At 40.4% G+C, this 8,902-nt stretch overlaps 1 long non-coding RNA gene across 2 annotated transcripts; it reads left to right on the forward strand.

The window, feature by feature from the left end:
* The first annotated feature begins 622 nt into the window (after positions 1 to 622).
* On the forward strand, positions 623 to 2,800 carry LOC125541599 (uncharacterized). 2 transcript variants are annotated; one of them, XR_015608746.1, is made up of 4 exons: positions 623 to 1,156; positions 1,241 to 1,317; positions 2,252 to 2,320; positions 2,396 to 2,800. It is a non-coding gene; the product is annotated as an uncharacterized LOC125541599 (long non-coding RNA). The 2 variants fall into 2 exon arrangements; XR_015608745.1 differs by having other exon boundaries at positions 623 to 1,317.
* The last annotated feature ends 6,102 nt before the right edge of the window (positions 2,801 to 8,902 follow it).

Raw genomic sequence — 8,902 nt, forward strand, 5'->3', positions numbered from 1 at the left:
ATTATTTTTGTTAAAAGAAAAACATATATCCATCCTCTACCTGCATACTTTTTTGTATCTTTTCAACACTTAAAAGGTGTATTCTTTTTACCAAATACCCCTATAGGGTTTAGATGTAAGATAGATGGATCCAAAAATCCGCTCTGTGATTCCATATCCATGTCAAATAATAAGGCTCTGTTTGTTTGGTTGCGGGTGTGACATAATCGGTTGTGGGCTAGTTGTAGTGGCAAATATACTGTGGCAAGGTATAGTATCTTCCAGCTTCCCTTTTATTGATATAGTTCTTGTGGCAATTGCATTATGCTGAATTAACCACACCCATATCTTTATCTTCCAAGGGAGTTATGCTTTCCAAAATGTGTTTGACCAAGTGATCAGCTTAGTAAGCTATCAACAAAAAAATTCAATCAATGATAAATTGTGTTTGAAGGGCGTATCAGGTCCGTAATTAAATATGTGAGCATATGTATGCTCCTCACGGAATATGTTTTATATTTGGTCCAACTTATATGTTGAGATATGCAACAATCAAAAACGTCTCTCTATATATATATATATAATAGCACTATTAGGTTTAGAATAGTTATTTGGATCATGATCAATCCTTATAGTGCCCGATGCACTTGTTCCCGAACTCCCCGAACTTGTGCAGGAGAAAAAAAGACACACCCACTCTTCCACCACTTCCACCCGATGCCCAACCTCCCCCGATCTCGCTGCCGCCCCCCGCTTCCCCTGCCTTCCGGCGCCGCCGCCCCCCGCTTACCCTGCCACACGGCGCCGCCGCCCCCCGCTTCCCCTGCATCCAGGCGCTGCCGCCCTCCCGCTTCCCCTGCCCCGAGGCGCCGCTGACCCAACCTCCCGCGTGCCACCTGACTTCCTTCCCCCGCCGCCCCTTGCTCCGGTGGGCCTCCCACCGCTACCAACCAGCGTCGGAACCGTCCCTCGCCCTGGATCGCACCGCCGCCACTGCCCACGATGGGGATCGCGCCACAGGCACCGTCCCACGATGGGGATCGGGCCGCAGGCACCGTCCCACGATGGGGATCGCGCCACTGCAACCGCATCGCCCCACCTCCCGTCGTCGGGATCCTGCTGCCGCGCGACAACCACCGGGATCCTCCCACCGTGCGACCTTCCTTCACCTGCCACCGTGAACTTCTTCCACCCTCCACCGTGACCTTCTTCCCTCCCCGCCTCGATCCTGACATGGCTCCATGTTTCGTTGATGCTGTAGGCGGTCGCTACTCACGCCGCGCGCGTGTGGCGGTGGACGGACGCGATGGTTTCCTTTGACATGAACGACCGCAAAGAGTACGTCACTTCCCAGCCGCCCCTCTCCCTGTGTCTCCTCCTAGCGTGATTCATGTGTCGTTCGTTGCGAGATTGGGAGGTGTTTGCTCTCTCGCATCCTGTAAATTATTCGTCTCACATTTGGCCCTGTCTGCTGCTCTGGTGTCGAAACCCGTAGGAGATTGAGATGGTTGTTTCGCTTTTAGAGACTACTATTGATCCAATGACGATTCACATCTTGGTTGCCATGAATTCTGCTCCATATTTTACAATCCAATGGGTTCACTGTGCAAGTTAACAATACTGGTTTGGTGTGTAGAAGCTTGCTCAAATTCAGTGATGTTCTGTCTCAGGGTTTGCTTAGTGTGAATTATTCGCCGTTGGTATGATGTCGTTGCATTAATGCTTTTGGTCCATTGTGTAAGTGTGGCAAACTATTCTTCTATCATTGCCTCTATGTAGGATTACAACAGTGTGATTTCTCATGTTTCATGTTTGGCAGACAAATATGTTGAAAATCAACTAACAGTTGCGAGTATGACATATGTTCAGAATAAGAACCATTCATGCTATTCGGTGTTTTACTGCTTGGTCATTGGTTGATGTACACATTTTCAGGAAGTTATAATCAGGAGGCAACATCTAATAGTTGCTAAATGCTAAATATAATAGTTGGTGTACAGATTCTTCTACGCTGAATTTTACAGTCTGATGGGTTCACCGTGCTAGTTAACAGTATTGGTTTGGTGTGTTGAATCTTGCCCAAATTCAGCAATGTCTTGTCTCAGGGTTTGTTTAGTTCCATTGGTATGATCGTGATGTCGTTGCATTAATGTTGTTTGTCCACTATTTAAATGTGGCAGACTATTTTTCTACCATTGCCTCCGCGTAGGATTAGAATAGTGTAATTTCTAATGTTCGCTCTCAGGACTTGACTCTTGGTTTTATTGAGAAGGTGGCTCGTCGGATGCTGTTGCCGTGGATGACGATGATCTCGTTCTCGATAGGAGAATGAAGAGACACAGTAAGGCGTTTGTTTTGTGGTTGTCTTTCCGTTGTTGGTGTGTTATGAATTTGATTGATGTTCCGTGGTTTGCAGGGAGAGGGGACGAGGATCATGTGCTCACCGTGCAACACAGCGTCACCTCTTCGCTCCGGAGCGTCGGGATTCTTGCTAGAGAGCATTCAGTGTCGGAATTCCTAATGTGTATTGTCCTTCTTTCATTTGTGGTCCACTGTTTGCTGTTGTTGGTTTACAGGTTTGGAAGGCAGCCATGCTGCTAACCTGACTTTGTGTTGCACAAGAGCTTCACGTCGTCTGAATTCGACGGTGTTACTGCCATGGAGATCGGTGTTGGGACAGGTGATGGCTTGTTATGAAATTTAGTGAATGAGAAAATTGTGTTGTGCTTGTACAACTGTGTAATTTTTTTATTTTTTATTTGTTTTTGTGAATGTCAAAATGTTGAGTCCGAGAAGTTCAAGTATGTTAGTTTAAACTGTATTATTGAGATGCTCCAACTGGTTGTAGGAGTGCATTGAGAAACAGAGTGAAAAACATCTATAAAAATGGAAGTTCAGGAGGATCAAAAAAGAAAAAGAAGAAAGAAAAAGCTCACACTTCCGCCGTTGATATTTACAACGAGAAACAAGTAACAAGTTCATGTTTGTCAACCATTGAAGTTCATGTATATGGTAGCTGATGATTGTTGTGTGCACTCAGGGGAGCACAAAAAATGCAGTTGACCGAGGGCCATGGATGTTGAACTTATGTGCAGTTAGTGTGGCGTGTGTCTCAAAAAAAATTGTGTTCAGAAAAACAAAAACAATAAAGAAACAAAAAGAGACAAACCCAATGATTTTTGTAGGAAAAATCCTGAGAAGTTCCAATTTTTCAAATATGGAAGCTCATAATTGTTAAAATAAATCCAAAATTTTCTAGTACTCGCCTCTCACCTCTTTTCTCGCAATATAAAAATATAGAACCTCACTCTTAAAACAAAAAAACTAAGGAATTTCACACACAAACTTATATGAAAAGACCTGGATATGCTTGAAAAAGAAATAAAAACTGAAGTGTTCAACTTAAAAATAAACTCGTGAAATTCCTTATAGCGACAAACACATCGGTTTTATTTTCCACAGTTATAAATTAAATACACAGAAATTCAAAATAAAAATGTTGAGAAGTTCACATTAAATTAATGGTGTAGTTCGACGTTTAAAACATCTTAGATTTTTTTCATTACTAAATAACGAAAAGTGAGAAGTTTAAAGAAAAAATAGAGCAAATTAAAATTTATAAAAAAAGATGTTCACTATTTGTAAATAAAAAAGACTAGAAGTTCAAATTTAAATAAGAGACTGATTCAATATATATTAGAAAACTAGAATTTTTCCGTTACTAAAAGAAATAATCCAAGAAGTCCAAAATACAAAAAAATAGAGTAGCTCGACATTTATTAAAAACTTAGATTTCCTTGTTAACAAAGAAATAAAATCGTGACGTTCAAATTAAAGTTAATAAAAGTATGAAGTTAAATTTTTAAAAGATGTTGGATGCTTATTTAAATTTTTTTTCCAATAATAAAACTTAGAAGTTCAAATTAAAATAACAGAGAAATTCAAAGTTTATAAAAAAATAAAGAAAATATCGTTACTAAAGAATAAAATGAAGAAGTTCAAAATAAAATAAAAGGAACAACTAAAAATGTTTAAATAGAAATGTCTTGTTTTAAAAAGAAGAAGTTCAAACTAAACTAATGAAGCGGAGCGGTCCTAATTAAAAATTGAAGTTGTTTCATGCTTATAAAAATCTCAGATTTCCACCAATACTAAAGATTACAACCAAGAAGTTCAATATTAAAAAATGGATCGGTTTAATGTATATAAAAAACTCAAGTTTCTCGTTAGTAATGAATAAAACCAACAAGTTCAATTGGAAAAAGTAGAGCAGTTTGATATTTATTTGAACGAATCAAAATTTTCCACTTACTAAAGGACGAACAAGTTTGATGTTTCTAAAAAAAATCCAATTTTCACATTTCTAAAAAACACACAAATTAGTTCAAATAAAAAAGTTAGAGCGGTTCGATGTCTATAAAAAACTCATATTTTTTGTTACTAAAGCAAAATAGAAAGAAGTTCAAATTCATAAGTGCCAGAAGTTCACGTACTACATGGTGTGTGTTTTCATATGAGAATTGGAATAAAAAATTGAAGTATAAAAATTAGTTGCAAGAAGTTGAGGTGCTCGGCACGGGAAAGTTCAGACCTTTTTCTGAGAGAGGTAATCGGCACGGTGTATCATTTGTGAAACTCCCGATGAAAGGCAGACAAATTACGAACAAAAAATACGTGGTAGAAGTTCAAAGTGAAAACAATGGGAAGTTCAACTACTACACGGAATGCATTTTAGATGAGAACAAAATGAATAAAAAACTAAAAGCCTAAAAGGTTTGTTGCAAGAGGTTCATGCCCTCCTCAAGGTGCAGTTCAAGATCTCTAGTACGAGCGTATGACCTTTAATTACATGCTAAAAACAAGCAAAAAACAATGTTGTTTTTGCCATTGTTAAGACTGGTCTAAAAAAGAAATGAATTTTGTAACGATTGTCTAGATGAAAAAGTTGCTCCTATTCATAAGCTTTCCAACGGTATGTTATATGGTACATTCCGATAAATGGTTTGAAAGTTCAACATATACCATTAGAAACACATTTTACCACATTCAAAAATATTTTTTGAACCGTCGCGAGCATGAAAACTGATTAATACGGGAAAGTTGCGTGTTTTCAACAGCTTTCCATCGGTATATCATTTGCTCAATTCCGGAAAGTGGTTTGGGAGTTACGAACAAAAAACAACATGTCAAAAACAGAGTGAAGTTCAAATAGACATGTCCGAGAAGTTCAACTATTTCACGCAGTGCATTTCCATTCACGATGAAGACAGAAATCATGATATGATCATTTTCTAATTTACTTCAAAAGGGTAGGAATATCATTTGTGTATGTTCAAGTCCTCGGTCGGAGAAAGTTAAAAATATTAATGTGAGAGAGGTTAGTACAAAAGAAAATATCATTTGTGTAACACTAACGAATGGATGAGAAAATTAGAAACAAAAATACGTCACAGAAGTTCAACGTGAAAACAACAGGAAGTTCAACTACTACGCTGAATGAATTTTAGATGGAAAACTTTTAAAATCGTCGCGAGTATGAAAAGATGATCAACACGGGAAACTTGCGTGCTTACAGCAGCTTTCCATCGGTATATCACCTGCTCAATTCCGGTGAATGGATGGAGAGTTACGAGCAGTGGATGGAGACCTACGAGCAAAAAAATCACGTGAAAAACAGAGTAAAGTTCAGGTACACGCGCCGAGAAGTTCAGGTTCTTCACGTGGTGCATTTTTGAAAAATCTGTTTCACGATAAAGGCAGAACGCATGATCCCGCCGTTTTCGAAATTACTTGAAAACGACTAGGAATCAGAGAAAACCATCAACATGAAAAAGTTTCGCATTTTCCGTAGCTTTTCAGCGGTATATTATTTGCCCCATTCCGATAAAGTTTGTAGAAATTACGGCAAAAATATGTTTTTGCCATTTTCGAAACTGACTTAAAACCGTAAAGAATTGGGAGAAACAATACATACCAAAAAGTTTCGCATTTGTTCAAGCTTTCCAACACCATATCATTTGCTAGATTCGGACGCACGGTTAAAAAATTAGCTCAAAAATACGAACTCGGTAGGACTTGGACCATTTTCTAAATTACTCTTAAACCATTCAAAATTAGAAAAAAAACTTTCAAGATGAAAAAGTAGCGCATTTTCATAAGCTTTCCAACGCCGTATCATTTTCCTCCATTGGATTAGCCATTTAGAAATGACATCGAAAAAACGAACTCAGCTGTTCGGTTTACGAAATTTTACATTTTTTCAAATTACTCTTTAACCATAGGTAATTAGAGAAAACTTTCAACATGTGGAAGGAGCGGTTTTGTAGCAGCTTTCCAACGCCATATTATATGCCTCATTCCGATAAACGGTTTAGAAATGCGATCGAAAATACGATTCATGTTTTTTGTGCGAAGAAAAAACGGTTTTCAAAACTGCTCTTAAACCGCTTATATTTTGCCAAAAATTTGTTCAAGCTTTCCAACGGTATATCGCAAGCCCCATTTGGGCAATGTTGGTGGAAGTTCAACCTAGTTCACAAGGAAGTTCAACGTACTACTAGCGAGGCAGGTCAGGTTGTGATCAGAATATTATTCTGATCCCGTGATCAGAATAGTGTTTATGTATATATATATATATATATATATATATATATATATATATAGTGACGCCCCCGATTCAATCATACACTAATCATACACGCAAACGTGCACGATTAAGATCAGGGAGTCATGGGAAGATATCACAACACAACTCTACAAATAAAATAAGTCATACACGCATCATATTACAAGCCAGGGGCCTCGAGGGCTCGAATACAAGAGCTCTATCATAGACGAGTCAGCGGAAGCAACAATATTTGAGTACAGACATAAGTAAACAAGTTTGCCTTAAGAAGGCTAGCACAAACTGGGATACATATCGAAAGAGGCGCATGCCTCCTGCCTGGGATCCTCCTAAACTACTCCTGGTCGTCGTGAGCGGGCTGCACGTAGTAGTAGGCACCTCCCGAGTAGTAGTAGTCGTCATCGACAGTGGCGTATGACTCCTGGACTCCAACGTCTGGTCGCAACAATCGGGGATAGGAAAGGGGGAAAGGGGGAAGCAAAGCAACCGTGAGTACTCATCCAAAGTACTCGCAAGCAAGGAGCTACACTACATATGTATGCATTGGTATCAAAATGGAAAAAAGGGGTAACATACGTGGACTGAACTGCAGAATGCCAGAATAAGAGGGGGATAACTAGTCCTATCGAAGACTATGCTTCTGGTAACCTCCATCTTGCAGCAGAAGAAGAGGGTAGAAGGTAAGTTCACCAAGTATCATCGCATAGCATAATCCTAACCGATGATCCTCCCCTCGTCGCCCTGTGAGAGAGCGATCACCGGTTGTATCTGGCACTTGGAAGGGTGTGTTTTATTAAGTATCCGGTTCTAGTTGTCATAAGGTCAAGGTACAACTCCAAGTTGTCCTGTTACCGAAGATCACGGCTATTCGAATAGATTAACTTCCCTGCAGGGGTGCACCACATTTCCCAACACCCTCGATCCCCTTTGTCCGGACACATTTGTCTGGGTCATGCTCGGCCTCGGAAGATCAACACGTCGCAGCCCTACCTAAGCACAATAGAGAGGTCAGCACGCCGGTCTAAATCCTATGGCGCAGGGGTCTGGGCCCATCGCCCATTGCACACATGCACGTTGCGTACGCGGCCGGTGAGCAAACCTAGCCTCCCTTATACAAGAGCAGGCGTTCCAGTCCAACCCGGCGCGTGATAACCCACAAGTATAGGGGATCGCAACAGCTTTCGAGTGTAGAGTATTCAACCCAAATTTATTGATTCGACACAAGGGGAGCCAAAGAATATTCTCAAGTATTAGCAGCTGAGTTGTCAATTCAACCACACCTGGAAACTTAATATCTGCAGCAAAGTGTTTAGTAGCAAAGTAATATGATAGTGATGGTAGCGATAACAAAAGAGTAATGAAAGCAAAGTAATGTTTTTGGTATTTTATAGTGATTGTAACAATAGCAACGGGAAAGTAAATAAGCGTAAACCAGTATATGGAAAGCTCGTAGGCATTGGATCAATGATGGATAATTATGCCGGATGTGGTTCATCATGTAACAGTCATAACATAGGGTGACACAGAACTAGCTCTAATTCGTCAATGTAATGTAGGCATGTATTTCGAATATAGTCATACGTGCTTATGGAAAAGAACTTGTATGGCATCTTTTGTCCTACCCTCCCATGGCAGCGGGGTCCTAATGGAAACTAAGGGATATTAAGGCCTCCTTTTAATAGAGAACCGGAACAAAGCATTAGCATATAGTGAATACATGAACTCCTCAAACTACGGTCATCACCGGTAAGTATCACGATTATTGTCACTTCAGGGTTAATGGATCATAACACATAATAGGCGACTATAGACTTGCAAGATAGGATCTAGAACTCTCATATATTGATGAAAACATAATAGGTTCAGATCTGAAATCATGGCACTCGGGCCCTAGTGACAAGCATTAAGCATAGCAAAGTCATAGCAACATTAATCTCAGAACATAGTGGATACTAGGGATCAAATCCTAACAAAACTAACTTGATTACATGGTGAATCTCATCCAACCCATCACCGTCCAGCAAGCCTACGATGGAATTACTCACGCACGGCGGTGAGCATCATGAAATTGGTGATGGAGGATGGTTGATGATGACGACGGCGACGAATCCCCCTCTCCGGAGCCCCGAACGGACTCCAGATCAGCCCTCCCGAGAGGTTTTAGGGCTTGGCGGCGGCTCCGTATCGTAAAACGCGATGATTTCTTCTCCTTTATTTTTTCTCTCCCCGAAAGCAGTTATATAGAGTTGGAGTTGGAGTCATGGGGTCTCCAGGGGGCCCACGAGGTAGGGGCGCGCC

Source organism: Triticum urartu, chromosome 6A (assembly GCF_056163025.1).
Source record: "Triticum urartu cultivar PI428250 chromosome 6A, HENAU_Tu73, whole genome shotgun sequence".
NCBI classification, from domain to species: Eukaryota; Viridiplantae; Streptophyta; class Magnoliopsida; order Poales; family Poaceae; genus Triticum; species Triticum urartu.